General features: G+C 50.5%; 1 long non-coding RNA gene across 1 annotated transcript; it reads left to right on the top strand.

Moving 5' to 3' along the window:
• Positions 1-13,351: 13,351 nt before the first annotated feature.
• LOC128794271 (uncharacterized) lies at positions 13,352-17,390 on the top strand. Its single transcript, XR_008433042.1, has 3 exons — positions 13,352-13,434; positions 14,725-15,626; positions 17,321-17,390. It is a non-coding gene; the product is annotated as an uncharacterized LOC128794271 (long non-coding RNA).
• Positions 17,391-17,907: the final 517 nt, after the last annotated feature.

Raw genomic sequence — 17,907 nt, 5'->3', positions numbered from 1 at the left:
CTGTTGGTTGGTGGAGGGTCTCGTACAACCATGGGATTCCTGCTGGCTCCAGGGAGCCCCACTCCTGTGGCCCTAAAGAACCCCAGGATGGTTTGGGTTGGAATATATATTATATATTATCATACTAAATTTACATCTTTTGTGCTGGCATATCCCATTTTACAGCTCTAAGATAACACTGCAAGATGATTTTGCACCATAATTTGAAGTCCTGGTAATTTTAAACACCTTTGCAGCCATGTAGTTTATAGGAAAAAAAAAAAAAAAACCAAGAGGTTTTTTGCTGCCTCACACTCTCCATGCATGAAAGCTTTGAATGAGCTCCAGATCCTGGTGCAGTGCTGCTGCCCAGGCTGGGCTCAGGGCTGTTGGCAGCTGGTGATGGGGCTGCTGTCCCTGCCAGCCTTCCTGGGCTCGGGTGCCTTGAGGGGAGTGCTGACAGTTTGAATTCCTTCCTGGAAGCTGCTCCCTTGTGATGCTGTCACAGCCCGTGGATACGAGGAGGTCCCTTACGTTTCTGTTTGCACTTGAGGTGGCAGTGGAATGAATCATTTGTGGCTGCTGGCAGTGCCAGCAGTGAGGGATGCTCTGCTCTGGGATCCCAGCAGAACCCGAGTGCAGCGAGTCCAGGTGGAGCTCTGATGGAGCTCTCCTGCCTGCCCGGGAGCCCAGGATCCCAGAGGTCTTTTCCAACACAAATCACTCTGTGATTCCAGGAATTCTACCCTCAGCTCCAAGGAAAAGAGGTGATTTTCCCCCCCTTGGGCAGCTGAACAAACCAAAGTGCTCAAACGCTGCCTCAGCTGAGACCGCTGGGCTCTGAAAGGTGGGGATGGGCTCTGCCCCGGCTCCGGGAGCATCCCAGTGCTCCCAGTGCCCTCCCGCCCACGGGGGGCTCTGCTGGGCTGTGAACAGGTGGCACAATCCGCTGGGAGGAGGGGCTGTCCTGATGGTTCATTCACCCATCCCAAAAGTGCAAAAGGCAAACAGCAGGGGACCAGCAGTTCCATCACAACTAACGCACCTTTGTTAAGGGCCAACAGCAAATGCGATAGAGGGAGCAGGAAAGGAGATAAAAGCCAGAAAGAGAGAGGGGGAAAGGCTACAGCTACCAACGCAGAGGAAATCCTCACTGCTCCGGACAGTGGCGCTCCGACTTGTCGCCTCCAGAGAATCTCCATTGTCCGGAGCAGTGAGGATTTCCTCCGCGTTGGTAGCTGTACCTTTCCCCTCTTTCTCTCTCTTTCTGGCTTTTCAGCGATGGAGGGATTGTTCAGATGTTCAAGGTGCCTTTCTCCGTAGCCTCTGGCTGCTTTGGTGAGCGTCCCTTTATCTGGCAGCAAACCCCCCCGGCATCCCGACCCCATCGTGGGGCAGGGAAGAGGGCAGGGAGCTGGCCAAGGTCTGCTCTGCGGGAGCAGGCAGAGCAGGCTGCAGCCTGCCTTTCTGCTGCGAGCTTAAGCAAAGGTTAATTGCCACGGTTTTATGTTTCCCTTTGTAATTAAGTGTTGAGCCTTCGGTGCTTTTCACTACAACGCCTGACGATTGAAGTTAATCCTTTTAATCACTGCAGGAGAGAGCAGGAACTCCAGGACAGATCCCGCACAGGGCTTTGCTTTTCTTCCCTGGGAGTGTGTGCGAAGCCAGAGCAGCAGCAGCAGTGTACTCGGAGGAGATGCATCCTAAAAACAGCTGTTTCCATTTTGGATTCCCTGAGATTTGGTTAAAAGCTCTGGAATGGAAGGTGATTCCAGCAGAGGCTGTCAGGGGGAAGCAGTGGTTACATCCCAAGCTGCTCAGAAATTGTGTTGGCAGAGATTTTGTTATTATGGCCCGCTCCGCTTGCTGCTGTTTCTCTCTCTTTCACGTCTTTATTGCATTAAGAAATTTCCCTATTCCTCCTTCATGCAGCCAAATCTCAATCAGAGCTACATCAGTGAAAGAAATGGGGTTTTTTCAGAGTCTCCCAGGCAGTCCCTGCTCTGGGGGAGCTGGGTGAGGAAAGCAACAACTCTTCTGAGAGTTGGGGGCCAGAGGTTGCACAGGGACACCTCAAGAGCTTCACAATGCCCAGACAGTGAGCAAATAATTGTCATGACTTCACCGGGGTGGATCACACTGGCTTGCACATTAGCACAGTGAGAACACGCTTTGTTGTGTTAATAAATAACTGTTACGTTTAAGAAATGAATTCACATGGAAGGATTTATGGTGGTATACAATTAGAGCAAGAAAAATGACAAATTTGTTCCTTAGAGTGCCTTGAAATAATTTCTATCTCGTCTGATTAGGAGAAAAGGCTGCTTTGTCTTCTTAAATTATTTTTTCTCTATTTAAATAAATCTGAACTGCTTGCATGCCTGCAAGAATTACAAACGGCTGCTCAGACCTAAATCAAGTGTTCTGGGGTTGCTGCATGAATCTTCCAAGGCAATAAACTTTGGGTACCTCTGACAAGTTTTATGATCCCAGATAGGTGCACTGTGCTAAGGGCCATATTTCACAGCAACGCCTCTGAATAGATCAGATCAGTTTTTATATGCTAATAATTTGTTTTGGTAGTTTAATACCAAGAGCTATAACTCATATCGATGGCTTGCCTTAGACTGTGGATAATTTGAGTAACAGTTTGGGAAAAATCACTTTAGGAGCACTTTCAGAATCGTGCTTTCCCATTGAGCAATTAAGGCAAGAATAAAGCAGGCTGGAAATTAAAATTAAAAAAAAAAAAAAGAATTTCAGGGTCATTCCCTCTGAGTTCTCCCTCTCCCTCAGTCACTGGATTTTCAGTTGGCTGAGTGTCTGGGCTCTTTTCCATTTCCTCTTGGGCTGGCAAATCAATCTTGTTATTTAGTCACTCTTTTTGCCTAGAACTGAATTCTAAATGGTTTTTTCCTTAAATTCCCCTCCAACTCCCACTGACATTGGTGGTGTATTGCAAATTTTACCTGTTCTAGTCCATGATGTGCTGTGGGAGCAGCTGAAACTCGATTTTGCTGTTGCAGACCCAGCAATGCTGGCAGTGGCAGCGGCTGGGGATGCTGTGGCAGTGCAGGGTCGGTGTAAAACCAGCTGGGAACTATTTGGAGGGCAGGCCCTCCCCAGACCCAGTCTAATCTCTGGAGTTTTGTAGCTTCTCTGAGTTGCTCTTTGTAAACACGAGGTGTGCACACGGAGGGGCCGGAGCCTCCCCCAGCCTGTCTGGGGCAGCAGGGACCCCCCCATCCTCCTCCTGGAGCCAGCAGGATTTGTGCAGACTTCCCTGGAGCTGCTCCTGCCTTGGGGTGAATGTTCCAGCCCTGCATTTAAGGCAGGCCCTGAAATGGTGTAAATCTGCTATTATTTGGTTTTCTGCAGCTCGATAATTGAAACTAATAGAAGTAAATAGCTAATATTTTCTGGTGGGATGACCTTGGGAGCAGGAGAGCAGCTCCTTGTGCCTTCCTCCAGGGAAGAAAGTTAGAGGAATTACTGCCAAATAATAATAATAGCAGCAGCAGCACGGGCTGTAATTCTCCACTCTCCTGCTCCAGCGACACCTGAGCAGCAGCAGGAGGAAAACAAATCATTTATCAGGGATAATTCCTTGGATCTGCCGGGTGTGTGGAGCAGGGCTGGGGAGAAATGGGCAGAGCAATCTCCACCTCAGCCCAGCCATTAAGGATCTTGGATCCAATTTTCCCATTTTGGCAATTTGTGCTTGCTCAGGCCCAGCGTGGGCTCACCTGCCTGGCGAAGGGAAACGTCCCTGTTTCCTTCTCCCAGCCTGGCCTGTTTTCCCTGCAAAGCCAGGCTCCTGTGGTACCCACTGAAATGCTGAGCATTCTGCAGCTGTTCTGGTCTCTGAAAAACCAAGGAGATTTCACAGAGAAAATCACGGAGATTTGACAGAGGGAGAGAAAGCCCCGAGAGAATGAAATTCCAAAACTCTCAGCAAAATGGAATTGGTTAGAGGAAAGGGCTGTGCTAAGGCAAAGCAGGAGAGAGCCTGGGCATCAGGAACTGCTTGGCAGCAGCACCTGGCCAGGAAAGCAGCAGGGGGAGAAATCAGGCCATCAGGCAGGTCATAAACACAGCTGGGCTCAGGGGAGGGGGTGTTAATTGTGGGGCTTCTGGAAAAACGTGGTTTGGACTCAGTTCCATGCAAAGAGTGCTGGAGGAGGGGAGCAGGCTGAGGAGCTGGGCAGAAACACCTCAGCATAGGAGGAAGAAGCGGGTGGGTGAGAGGCACCAGGTGATTTCTGGGTGATAGAGAGCATTTCTTGCTAAAAGAAGCAATTCTGCCCCAAGTGAAGTGGACCTGGTGGGCTTCTGCCTGAAAAGGGGACTTAGAGCCCGATGCCAGGGGGGTTAGCTGCTGTCTGGGGAAGGAAAGCAGTGAAATGCTGGGATAGCTGCTCCTGGAGGGATGTGACTGCCAGCTGTGACACCACGGCCCGGCCTGGGAGGGGGAGAAAGGGTGAGCAGGAGCATCCATCCCTCCAGGGACGGGCACTCCAGACCTCCGTGGGCAGCCCTGGCAGTCCCTGAGTGCCTTTCCCTGGAGGAATTGCTGCTGCTGTCCTGTCCCTCCCGAGCCTGTGTGCAGGGCTGTCCCTCCTGGGAGGGCTGAGCCCCTCACCTGGGCTGGCCTGAGGGTCCCAGGGCTCACCCAGTCACTCATCCCAGGACTTCTGTCCTGGTCCCTTTCCCGAGCTGAGCAATTGGAGTAAATCATTTAGCAGGAGCTGGGGAAGTAAATCAGCTGGCACTGAGCACGGAGCTGTTTGTCACCTCCCCTCTGCTTCTCCTGGAGAAACACCAGATTCTCACCTTCACCAAGTCCTGTCTATTAAAATCTAGAGCTGAGTGATCACATGAAGGAGCCCGGGTCCTACAAGGATGAAATAGATGTCTGGAGAAGCCAGTTGGTGACCTTTCCCTCACAGCTTCCCTGGTGATTCACAGGTTTTATTTTTTGCTAAGTTCAAAAGCATTTTCCCTGGCAAACACTCCTTTGCTGAAGGTGAAAATGAATAAAATGAGCCCGCAAAACCCTGAGGGGAGGGTTAGGTCTTTTCACAGCTCTCACTATTTATAACAGCCCCAGCTGAGGTGTGCTGAGCTGTCTGGAGGAATGCAGGCGATTCCCGGCTCCAGCCCCAGTTCCCCAGGCAATTCCTGCGTTAACCATTGTTTGGTGTTGCAGCAGGGAACTCGGGCAATCTGGGAACTTCACAGCCTGGGAGAGCAACGTGATCACTTTAAACGACAGCTCTGCTACTGGAGGGCATTTTGGCATTTGACTCTATTAAAAAATTCATCCAGAATTGATATACTGCATTTTTCATTTCAAAAATTGCAATCAGGTAGCAAAGTCTGAGTATTCAGACGAGAGTAATATCTTTTCAACGTTCATTAATCTGAGTCAGTAATGAACTGCAGGTAGAATGGAGGGATAATTCAGAACAAGTCATTTATTTGGTTATTTTTCTTATCTTCCCTATTATTAAATATCCATGAACAGCTTAATTGACCTTCCTGAATCTTTCATGTCACATTCCAAGATGCTGTTGGTAGATGGTTTGCAGGGTGTTGGGGGTCAGTGTCAGCTCCTGGCTGGGCAGGGTGGGCAGTGGAGGGCCCCTGTGTCCGGAGCAGTGCTGGTCACTCACAGCTCTGCTGGTCACTCACAGCTCTGCTGGTCACTCACTGCTGTGCCCAGGGCCAGGGCGCTCCCTGGGATTTATCCTTCATCTTCCTCCTCAGGTCATGCCTGAGGGGGACAACAGCTCATGGTTTTGTCTCTGCTGTAACCTTGACTGTATTTGCAGTTTCTGAGCTCAGTCTCTGGTTTAAGGCTCAATTCCCCAACTTTACTTCATCCACTGGGGATGTTTTCCAGACCTCTGACCTCCTCCCTCGCTTCCCTTCATTTCACTCACAGCTTCACTAACACAGAGTGTGTAAAGCAGCTTACATTTGCCCACGTAGGACTTGGTGGGGCTGAGCCCAGCAGAAGGACAATCCCCATATTTTGATGGCCACAATTCTGTTTGCTGTCCCAGGGTAATGGCCTCATCCTCAGCTCCCTTCCCCACCTGGAATGGCACTGTTGATTATTTCTGCTTTGTGGGTCTGCTTTGTCTCTCTTCAATAACAGGTGTTCTTTAAAGGTGATTTCTGCAATGCCAAGACCTTTTTGGATTTTAATCCCTTGCTCTCGTGTGCTCGCAGTGCCAGCAGCCAATTTAACCAGCACACCCCTCCTCTGTCATGCAAGTCATTAATGAAGAAATTAATAATGCTCAGTTCAAGGTAGGTCTCTCAGCAACTTGATTCATCTCCTCATTTTCAGCAGGGCTGTTTCTGGAAAGGAGTGGTCTCCCAGCAGCTCTGTCACCACGGGCCAGGGTGGAACAGAGGGCTAAAGCCAAGCTCTGAACCTTTAGTGTCCCATGGGAGGGTGCAGGCCAGCAATGCCGTTTGCTGCTGCCCACACCTTGCGAGGCTTTTTGCTTTTACTGAAAGTTTATTTTCTGGGAATGGGTGTCTTGTGAGCTGGGATGTAAAGCAATATCCTTTCGTCCTTCTGGACAGAGACTGCTAACAAGGGATGGAGTGCCAGGACAAGGGGGGAGGGCTTCAAAGTGACAGAAAGAGGTTTGGATCAGAGATTAGGGAGGAATTGTTCCCTGGCAGGGTGGGCAGGCCTGGCACAGGTGCCCAGAGCAGCTGGGGCTGCCCCTGGATCCCTGGCAGTGCCCAAGGCCAGGCTGGGCACTGGGACTGGGAGCACCTGGGACAGTGGGAGGTGTCCCTGCCATGGCAGGGGAACAAGATGAGTTTTCAGGTCTCTTCCAAGTTCAACGATTTATGATCCTAAAGATGTGGTTCCTCTTTCCCCGTCTCTCCCTCTCCAGCCTTCCCCAAGAACAGTTCAAACTCTGATCTTGATTCCTTTAAGCATGCAAAGATAAAGTTCATCAGCATAACCAATTTGCAAACATCTAAATTAGCCAGGCACTCTCCCCGTTGCCTTTGTGGGAGATTATAAACTTCCCTCTTTGTTCCAGCATTATTGTGCCAACCATCTGCTCTCAGTTAGCCTTTTCATGAAGACTGAGGCAAGGAAAGCTTATTAAACACTCAACTTCCTTGGTTAATGGCTTTCCCTGCTCCTTTTTCAGTTTCCCTTTATTACTGATGCACTTATGGAATGATCTCCTGTTAATTGCCCCCCGCTTTGTCCCTGACCTCTCTGCCCCCGTGGCTGCACGGCTCTGGGGAGGAAATCATCTCTGAAGGCTGTAAATGCTGTGCCTGAGATTCCTGCACAGGAAATCCATGGAGAATCCAGAGGCAGTTTCCAGCCTCCAGTGGAATTGGTGGGTCAGGTCTGCCACAAACAGAGCAGGGGGTGGCAGGGCCCTGACCCCTCTCCCAGCTGGGATCCATAGGTGAGAGAAGGCAAAGCAAAGGAATGGAAGTTGTGGAGATTGAGAAATTCTTTCAATATGCAATTTGTTCCAATTTCATTGACTTTCTTCCCAGGTTCTCCTCTCCTGACTCACCCTGTTCTTGGTGCATCATCTACATGATTTCTTAGTTCTTTACAGTTCCCTGGGGATTCCCCCTTCCTGATCCCCAGGCCACAAATAGTTGTTCTCCCTCCCTGATCCTTTTAGAACAGCTGCTGCAGCAAGTTTCACCTTTGGATGTGCGTGACCTCGAAGGCACAAGAAAAATCCTTCCCAATTACACTGGACAGCTTGTAAACAGATTTCCAAATGCTTCCAGCCCCGTGTGCACACCCCAGGGCTTGAAAAACCCAGCAGCCCTGGTCCCCGAGCTGTAGATCAAGAGAGGCTTCTGGGCTGGATCCGCTCGTGGCACAGCAATTTAGATAATGAGATGGGGAACATAATAACACAACACTTCAGCCTTGCAACTTCATTTTTCCTGCTCTCCCACCAGAGACTGAGGCAATGAAGAGAGCTCTGATTTGCAAAGCTGAATAAAACAAAAGCACAGAGGAACCTGGCTGGGCGTGCTGACCTTCTTTCCAGTTTTCAAGCAACTCGAAACGGAATCTTGCTCAGAACTGGCCGTGATCCTTGTTTTCTCATGCAGAGCCATTAACCTCTAACTTACTGAAGCAAGCAAACTGTTATTTGCTGCTACAAAAAGCCACCTCTGGCTTTCCTCATTTTCTTCTGACACATCTGAAAATGGGTAAGCTTTGGCAGATCCTAATAGTTCCAACCTGCACAGGTTACTGGGAGAAAATAAAAATGCAACACTGGGGGTTGCATAATGCAAAATGGCTGAAATGCAGCAGAACTTTGGAACATGTCTAAGTCCTCGGGAGCTGGAAACAGGAGTGTTGTTTGCAGGGTGCTGCCTTTTTGGGGGGTGGGTTGTTGGCTTCATCCCAGCCCTCAGGTAACAATGTCTGGAGGCTGCTCTGGGCAGTGCTGAGGGGAAAAAATGGGGTTGTCGCTACTTCCACTAAATTAAATGGAAATAATTGTCACTTGCAAGCGTTTCCCTGGTGTGAGGCAGGTGCTCACTGCGTGTGATGCTTCCATGGGGTGCAGCACCTTCAGATGGGGGGGGGTTTTGGGGCTGCCCTGTGCAGAGCCAGGGGTTGGGCTCAATCCTTGTGGAATTGGAGTCCCCACCCCTGCAGGGGTTTAAAAGCCCTGTGGAGGTGGCACTTGGGGACAGGGGGCACTGGTGGCCTTGGTAGGGTTGGGGCAGGGTTGGACTCGCTGTCTCTGAGGGTTTTTCCAGCCTGAGCCTCCTGTGGTGCCTCGTCCCTGCTCCCCAGACCCCGTTCCAAGGGGGAACCATCCCAATATCCAGACTGGAGCTGTGCAGAGATGGACAGCAGGAAAGGAGCAATTGGGCACCAAAGGTAACATTTCTAGCTGCAGCTCCCATGAGGAATCTTCCAGCTCTGCAGAGCTCCAGCCACTTGTAGCTTTTTCTTTTTTCTGCCTCTTTCTTTGTCGCTCTTCGGTGGAGGAGAAGAAAGGCAAAGCTGGGTCTGGAATCCCTCATCGTGAGCCAGGTGCAGGCAGAGTGCTCCTGCCCGATGCTGTGGGGATGGTTTTGGATTTGCCAGACTGTTGCAGAGGGAGAGCTTTAGGTGGGAACTGCAGCCAGTGCACTGCAAACCTTTGCCCAGGGGGAGCAGCGTTTAGGGGGCTCTGAGAAAGAGGAATCCATGGAGAAATCAGGTGATGTTTTTTCAGCAAGTCTCGTTTTTGACAGAGAATTGAAATATTGAGCCAATTAAAATGCCAAGGACTTTTCAAAACATAGATTTAACAGAGAAAATAGGACTTCAGCAGCAGATGATGTAAGCAAATAAAAAATCCTGCTCACTGGCATTAACTAAAAGTGGTTATAACTGAGCAGGGTGTTTTTCCCTTCTTATCCATTGCTTCTAGCAGTCACTCAATAAAAATGTAACTTCCAGCTCAGTGCTGAAGGGTTTAAGGTGTGTGTGGTGGTGGAGGGAGCAGCTCGGCTGCGCCGGCACCTCCTGGTATTTTCTCATCTATAAACTGAAGAGCCAAAAGACAGATGGTGGTCTAAAGGTCAGCACAATAAAAGAGCAGGATTTAGTGATTCCCCTCAGAGTTTATGATCCGAGGAAGATCTCTTGTTTCAATTGATAAGAGTTCCAAAAGCTGCCCTGAGCTTCGAGGGAAGGGGAGGCGGTGCGGGGTCGGGCTCCATCCACCGCTTCCTCCGAGCTCCAGAAATCATGAACCCAGGCCTGGGGTTTTCTGCCAGAACTCAGCCAGGGTCAGGAGGAAATGGAGTTTTTCTCCTCCCCACAGTGTGGCACTGGGGATATCCACAGGCAGTGCAGCTTCCCACCTCCAGCCTCTCGGGGTCTGGGTGTTGGGATGACCCCAAGAGTGTAAAAGTCCTTGTTCTCCCAACCCAGGCAGCCAAAGAAGGAGTCTGAAATGCATAGGATCAGCTTCTCAAGGCTGTTTTTTTCCCTTCTCTAGAACATTCTCTCTCTGCCCTGCTGAGCTCTGCCCAGCAGCTCGGCCATGGCATTCTGTCTGCCCTCAGGGCAGTGTTCACATTTTATACCCAAAACTCCGTGTGCTGTGGTTACAATAACGTGCCAATGTCTGTCATTGATGTTGGACAGTGTGTCTGTGCCTGAAACCAACAGAAAAGTGTCACCAGCACAGCAAGACATGGAGGGCAAGGAGAAGGAGAAGAAGGTCAGGGCACGCCCAAATCCCTCCATCTTGTATCCCTGAACCCCATTCTAAAAACCCCAAAATTCTACTTTTCCACCCTGTGTTAGTTCAACTACCACACTGCTCAAACCCTTGTGGTTTGTAATTCCTCACACAGAGTTGGCAGCTTTTCCCACAGGCTAAAATCAAAGCCACAGGTGTTTTTGACTTTGTGCCAAGGTCTGTGAGCCCCCTGCCAGGGTCTGGAGCCAGCCAGGGCAGCCCGAGGGATGTGCTGGGCTCTGACACAGCCCAGCCAGGTGGAAATGCCACCGTGGGTGCCCTGGCTGTGCCGAGACACGTCCTGTGCCAGACAAATGTTACGGAGCCCTCAGCGCAGAAATGCTTCTGGGCTGTCCTTTGCCCTTCTCACCCTAGAAAAATAAAGACCTTGGAGTGATTTTAGTTAGCGAATTGGAAGCTGTTGAATTGTGCTGAGGCATTGCTTGAAGCAGGAGGGGAAAAAAAATGGTTGGGAGAGTGGTTTGCTCAGAAATCAGCCGAGCAGGAGCTGCCTGTTCTCTGCAGCCACCGTGGCCACCAGCCACCCAGAGGATTTTTCCTCCTGAAGGTCAATAAAAAACCCCTCACCTTTTTTTTCAATTTTTAGTTTTATGTGATATTAGAAAGGCTGAATCATGGTTTAGTTCCAAAAAATCTTATTTAACATCTTTGGACGGGCACTTAAGGCCTCCTTCCACCCCGCTGCTGCAGGCCCTGGGCTTTTCTCACATTTCTGCTGCCTCTGTTAAAGCCTTGTTCTCCAGGTGCAGGGGCTGCAGGAAAAGCAGAATGAGGTTTGTTTTCTTGTTTCCCTCGCTGCCAGTGTTTTTACAGAGCTGTTGAACTACACTTGCTGGGTTTTACCTTGACACTTTCATTTGGAGGCAATCTAATCTGTTCTGACTGCAGATCTGAAAGTGGAAGTCCCAGTGCACGGCAGAAACAAGGCATAAATTTCATCACTCGTGACCCATTATCAGGTTTTTTTTTTAATCTGCCACTTCAGAAACCGTGTGTTGTTCCACTCCAGGTGCTTTAACAGCTCATTTTCCTTTGGCTGACACTGCTGTGTCACGGTTCATGTCTTTTCTGACATGAAGCTATCAGGTTCCTCCATTTACTCTTCCATTTTGTCCCTGCTTACAAATGAGGTTTAGAGAAGCTGAAACCTCTCTGTGGCTGAGGTCTCTCGTTTGAGCAGTGCTGCCCTTTGCATTTTATAATTGCTGCTGTACAGCTTCACTTGAAGGGCTGAACATCCTGTAAAATACTTGGAAGAATTGCTACTTTAGACAAATACTAGAAAGCCAAAGCTGTTTCACTTGCATCAATGAGCCTTTCGTAGATCTATAAATGCCTGAAAAAGGAAAATATTTCAAAATTTCCCGGCGTTCCTGGTTTTTTTGCCAGATTGGCATCAAAGCTAGACCAGAATTTGGCCTGCCTGTGCTTTTTTTTGGGTGCTCCTGGTGTTTCCAGCGTGTCCCTGCCCTTCCCAGCCTCTGCTGAAGCCAGGGCAGGAACCAGGTGCCCAAAGGCCAGGCTGGCAGCTCTGCTGGTGCCTTCTCCAGGCAGCACAAGAACTGGAGGTGTCACTGTCTGCATTAATATCCCCTCATCCTTGTGTGCAGTCATCTGGTGTTTTTCACCGAACTCACATAGATTTTATTTTAAAATGTGGCAGGAGCATGTTTTTCTCTCCCAGCACCCATAAATAGAGCGGGGGGGCTGGAGCTGTGCCCCCTCTCTGACTGATGCACCGTGCCACGGGCTGCGGAGGAAATGCAGCACTTTGTCACCTCGGTGGTGGCAGCGTGAGTCACCCGGGGCCAGGCTCCCCTCCACGAGGGAGGTGTTGGGCAGCCCAGCCCACGGCGACAACTGGGACCACTGGGGAAAGGCTGACGTCACTGGCAGAGCCCTGCTCCAGGAAAAATCCCAACACTGCATTTTTCTGAATGTGGCCCTGTCTGTGCCAGGCGCTGGGGGAAGGTGAGACAGAGTGGTGGCTGTGAATGGTCACCCCAGCTCTGCGTGGACAGCACCCAGCAGGGCTGAGCTGGGTCCAGCAGGGCTGAGCTGGGCCCAGCAGGGCTGAGCTGGGTCTATCAGAGCTGAGCTGTGTCCAGCAGGGCTGAGCTGGGTCTATCAGAGCTGAGCTGTGTCCAGCAAGGCTGAGCTGGGTCTATCAGAGCTGAGCTGGGTCTATCAGAGCTGATCTGGGTCTATCAGAGCTGAGCTGTGTCCAGCAGGGCTGAGCTGGGTCTATCAGAGCTGAGCTGGGTCTATCAGAGCTGAGCTGTGTCCAGCAGGGCTGAGCTGGGTCTATCAGAGCTGAGCTGGGTCTATCAGAGCTGAGCTGGGCCCAGCACACCTGACCTGGGTCTATCAGAGCTGAGCTGGGCCCAGCACACCTGACCTGGGTCTATCAGAGCTGAGCTGGGCCCAGCACACCTGACCTGGGTCTATCAGAGCTGAGCTGGGTCTATCAGAGCTGAGCTGTGTCCAGCACAGCTGATCTGGGTCTATCAGAGCTGAGCTGTGTCCAGCACAGCTGATCTGGGTCTATCAGAGCTGAGCTGTGTCCAGCACAGCTGATCTGGGTCTATCAGAGCTGAGCTGGGCCCAGCAGGGCCGAGCTGGGTCTATCAGAGCTGAGCTGGGTCTATCAGAGCTGAGCTGGGCCCAGCAGGGCTGAGCTGGGTCTATCAGAGCTGATCTGGGTCTATCAGAGCTGAGCTGTGTCCAGCAGGGCTGAGCTGGGTCTATCAGAGCTGATCTGGGTCTATCAGAGCTGACCTGGGTCCATCAGAGCTGATCTGGGTCCATCAGAGCTGATCTGGGTCTATCAGAGCTGAGCTGGGTCTATCAGAGCTGAGCTGGGCCCAGCAGGGCCGAGCTGGGTCTATCAGAGCTGAGCTGGGCCCAGCAGGGCCGAGCTGGCATTGAGGTGAAGTCATGTTACCTTCAGTGATGACTGTAACAGACGTTGTCTCTCCTCCTGTTTCCTTTCCCGTTGCAGCTCTGTGAATAATCCCTTTGCTGACAGTGTTTGATGGTCCTGCGTGCCTGCAGCTGCTGTGCCTCGGGGCTGGGAGGTTTTCCCTGGGAATTAGATATCACTGAGATATACAAGTGCTGCTCCAACCAGTCCTGCCTCTGACAAAGGAACAGCAACGTAATGGAGTTTTTCAGTGTTCTATTATAACTCTGCCATATATTACTTATACACTACCTATCTGGGGGTAATATATTTATTTTATTCCCTGGCAATTCGGAATTGGCTGGGGGGAGAAGAAAAAAACAAAAAGCTTTGTTAAAAGCAAAAATGATAAAAAAATTGTTATTTCATCCCAGAATCAACAAGTTAACCAATTTGACCTCGCATTAGAGATTTCATTTTAGTTGCTAAGTGATTTACTATTTTTTAACATAGCATAACATTCCAAATGAAATATTTGACACGCAGTATTTTGATGACAAAGAAATGTTAGTTAGGCACTAAAAAATTAAGACAACTTGTGGCGATTGATGGACAGTTGTGCAGGATTTGTCAGCCTGCAGTGGGGTTTTTTTCCAGAAAGAGAAGTTTTTTAACAAACTTTTCCCCCAGCTCAAGGTCAGCCCAGCCACACACATATACCATGCTGAGCGTTCAGTCAGACCTGCAGAGATTTATGGGCTTAAGAGAGGAAATTTATCCTCAGTGCCTGCACTCCCTAAAATGTAGTAAATAGTAACCCCTGAGGGAGAGCTGCTGGGTGAAGCTCCAGAGGTGGAGACGTGATTTCCATCCCACCTCCACCCCCAGCCAGAGCTGCTCTTTATTTCATTTGTCAACAGAACACTGCTGTGTTTCCTTGGGGCTTTGTATGATCATAGAATCCCAGAATAGTTCAGATCCTTAATCCCACCCATCCCAGCCCTGCCATGGCAGGGACACCTCCCACTGTCCCAGCTGCTCCAGCCCCAGTGTCCAGCCTGGCCTTGGGCACTGCCAGGGATCCAGGGGCAGCCCCAGCTGCTCTGGACTCCTTGGCTCCCTTTTTCCTCTCTTTCCAGCTCAGCCCTCTCCCCTCCAGCACGCAAACAAACACGTTTGGGTCACCTCGTCTGTCAGGAGAGCTGCCCCAAATGAAAGCAATCCATTTTTGTGGCTCTGAATCCTCACCCAACGTGCCAGGGAGGGCAGCTGGGGGCGAGGGACATCCACCCCCTGAATGGGATGTTTGGAGAGAGCCATCAGTAAAAAGTGCAGCAAGTTGTGTTTCTCTCCAGCTGGGAGCTGGGACATGGTGGCACCTTTAAAAGGAATTAATTTTCAGTGCATGGGTATCTTAATCCTTTCTTTACATTTCCTTTTAGAACCATATTTATAATTTAAAGCCCACCTCTGTGTGCCTTAATCTGAGACTCTCGTTTGATTTTATTTTATATCTGTGATATGAATCTTTGATCCTTATTTTAGCTTTGTCTGGAATGCAACCACTAAGGAACATGCTAAAGATGTCTCTGATTTTCCGTCAGGATCAGGATTTTCACAGAATTCAGTGTAAGGTAATGCTTCTTCAGTCTAGTTCTCACATTTTAAGAATAAAAGTCAATGAAATGCCACTACAGATATATTTTTTTTTTTTGGTGCTGTAAATTGCATTCTGATGAATCTTCACTCCTGAACCAGCCCTCCAGCACTGCCAGCAAGCCTCTCTTGTTGCTTCTAGCAAGAATTGTCATGGTGATGCATTCTGTTGACCACATTTTTGAAACACAGATTGTTTCTAATTTTGTTTCTCCAGTTGACTCTGGGTACTGCACCATCTCCGTTTCAGTCCTCGCTCCCTGTTCTCTGGAGGATTTCTGTCACGACAAACCATGAAAATCCACCCAGGAGGATCTGCCCTGTCCCCTTCCCGTGAGCCAGCCTGGGGAAGGCTCAGCACAGCCGCGGTGTGAGGAGCAGCGAGGGGCTCAGCCTGGACAAAAGGGCCTTGGGGGGGACCTTGCACAGCTCCTGACAGGAGGGGACAGCCAGGGGGGTCCTGTTCTCCCGGGAAATGAGAGACAGGATGAGAGGACACGGCCTCAACGTGTACCAGAGTGCTCCGGGCTGGACAGCAGGAGGAATTCCTCCATGGAAAGGCTGCTCAGGCCGTGGCACCGCCCAGGGAGGGCCGGAGTGCCCATCCCTGCAGGTGTCCCCTGGAGGTGGCACTCAGGGCTCTGGGCTGGGGACAAGCTGGGCACGGGGCACGGCTGGGACTCCCTGGGCTGGGAGGGCTTTGCCAGCCTCGGTGACCCCGGCACTGCGGAGGGTCCCTGTGAGCTGCCCTTGCAGGAGGGTGACTCTGCAGCTACAGAGATGTACCTGAGGTGCTGAGCTGCTCTCTGAACGCAGGAGAAGGGCTCAGGGCAGGCAGTGCAGGGCTCCTCGGCCTGCTCTGCCTCCATGGCACAGGCCAGGCCGTGCCCTGAGGAGCTCTCAGCCCTCAGAGAGGCTGGCAAGCTTTAAGCGAGCTGAGAGCTCCACGAAGAAATTAAATTTGGCAGTGAAAGTGCAGTACTTAGGTTCCTCTCAAGTAGTCTTGAGATGTAAAAGCGTTTCTGTGGGAGTTCTTGGCTGAGTGTGAGGGCTGGGAGAGGAGTCCAGCAGCCTGTGGAGTGCTGCTGCTTGATTTGTGGCATCCAGGGCTCCAAGAGGAGGCTGGCCTGGATTTGAGTGTGGGGATTTCTTGTGCACCCGTGCAAGGGCAGAGTTTCTCCTGAGGGGCTGCTCCGGGCTGGGAAGGGAGCCTGGAGCTGCCCACAGAGCCCTGAACGCAGAGGCAAAGCGGGTGCTGAATCAGCAGCACTTGTGTCCGTGCTCCTGCCTTCCTCCTGCACAGCCCTGGCTCAGCCCCAGAGCTCGGGCATGGAGCATCCCCCATGCTGCCCTGGTGCCTGGGACTGATGGGCACCGTGCCCGGGAACCTGGGCTGGGCTGGGCTGGGAGGGACCTCAGAGAGCCATTCACTGCACCCCTGCCGCGGGCAGGGACAGCACAGCAGCTCTGCCAGGAATGGGGAAGTCAGGTCCTGCAGGAATGGGGGAATCAGATCCTGCAGGAATGGGGAAATGAGATCCTTCAGGAATGGGGAAATTCAGATCCTCCAGGAATGGGGAATTCAGATCCTCCAGGAATGGGGAAATGAGATCCTGCAGGAATGGGGAACTCAGATCCTCCAGGAATGGGGAAATGAGATCCTTCAGGAATGGGGAAATTCAGAGCCTCCAGGAATGGGGAACTCAGATCCTTCAGGAATGGGGAATTCAGATCCTCCAGGAATGGGGAAATTCAAATCTTTCAGGAATGGGGAAATCAGATTCTCCAGGAATGGGGAAATGAGATCCTGCAGGAATGGGGAAATGAGATCCTGCAGGAATGGGGAAATGACATCCTCCAGGAATGGGGAAATGAGATCCTGCAGGAATGGGGAAATGACATCCTCCAGGAATGGGGAAATCAGATTCTCCAGGAATGGGGAAGTCAGATCCTGCAGGAATGGGGAAATCAGATCTTGCAGGAATGGGTAAATCAGATTCTCCAGGAATGGGGAAGTCAGATCCTGCAGGAATGGGGAAATGAGATTCTCCGGGAATGGGGAAATCAGACCCAGACTCCAGGAGAGAGCTGCTGCAGCCCCCTGGGGATGGGAGCAGGGAGCAAGGTGAAATTTGGGCAGTTCCCCACGGGCCCTGAAATGCTTCTCACAGCCACGTGGCTCCTGAAGGGATGTGATGTGTCCAGCCATGGACAGGGAAACACCTGGGACAGCATTTGTGGGTGTTGCTGAGAAAAACAGCTTTATTTCTGCATAGGGAATGTTATTTCTGTATAAGGAATGTTATTTCTGCATAGGGAATGTTATTTCTGCTCTCCCTTATCTCCATAGGCAAAGCTGTCTGAGTTTTTCAAATAATAAACCCAAGCATGTTTTGCATATTATATTCCCAAGAATATTATGTTTTCTTCTGTTGTTCAAGGAATAACAAATTGAATTTGAGGAATGCTGTTGGTTTTGGCACAGTTTCAGAGAGAACATTCCAAAGGAAAGGAAATCCTTCAAGGAGGAGTGGAGGAGGATGAAAGCTGCTGGGTCCTTTCCCATTTCCACATGCAGAGTGTCCTCGCTCAGGGATCTGCAGGGGACAAACCCCTGGGAGCTGGGAAGGCTGAGCTCCACCTGCATGGCAGGTAATGCCAGGCTCTGTGCAAACATGAATATTTTCTATAGAAACAGAAAATTTGATGGGAAATCTAAGAACATGTGGGAGCAAAGGCTGGAAAGATGTCTCAGTGGAAACTCAGCTCCTCCCAAGGCTGAGGAACAAACACAGAACATGAGGAATGAGGTCCCAGGATATGGAGGCAAATGAGTTTGTTTTCAACAAAAATCTTGATTTATAAGAGGTGGCAATTCCTTATAGTTTACACAAATGTCACCAAGCTGGTTTTCTTTAAGTTATGAGGACATTTTGGCATCAGGTTGACAGAAATGTAAATGATTCCATCGTTAGTGCACAGCCTTGTTTGCCAGCAGAGAGAAATCTGAAGGAGCTCCGTGCCCCCTGAACTCCTGGAGTGGTGACACAAAGTCCTGTGATTTTATTGCAG

Source organism: Vidua chalybeata, chromosome 12, assembly GCF_026979565.1.
Source record: "Vidua chalybeata isolate OUT-0048 chromosome 12, bVidCha1 merged haplotype, whole genome shotgun sequence".
NCBI lineage: Eukaryota > Metazoa > Chordata > Aves > Passeriformes > Viduidae > Vidua > Vidua chalybeata.
Note: the sequence above shows the minus strand (reverse complement) of the source record. Positions and strands in the feature narration are given on the sequence as shown.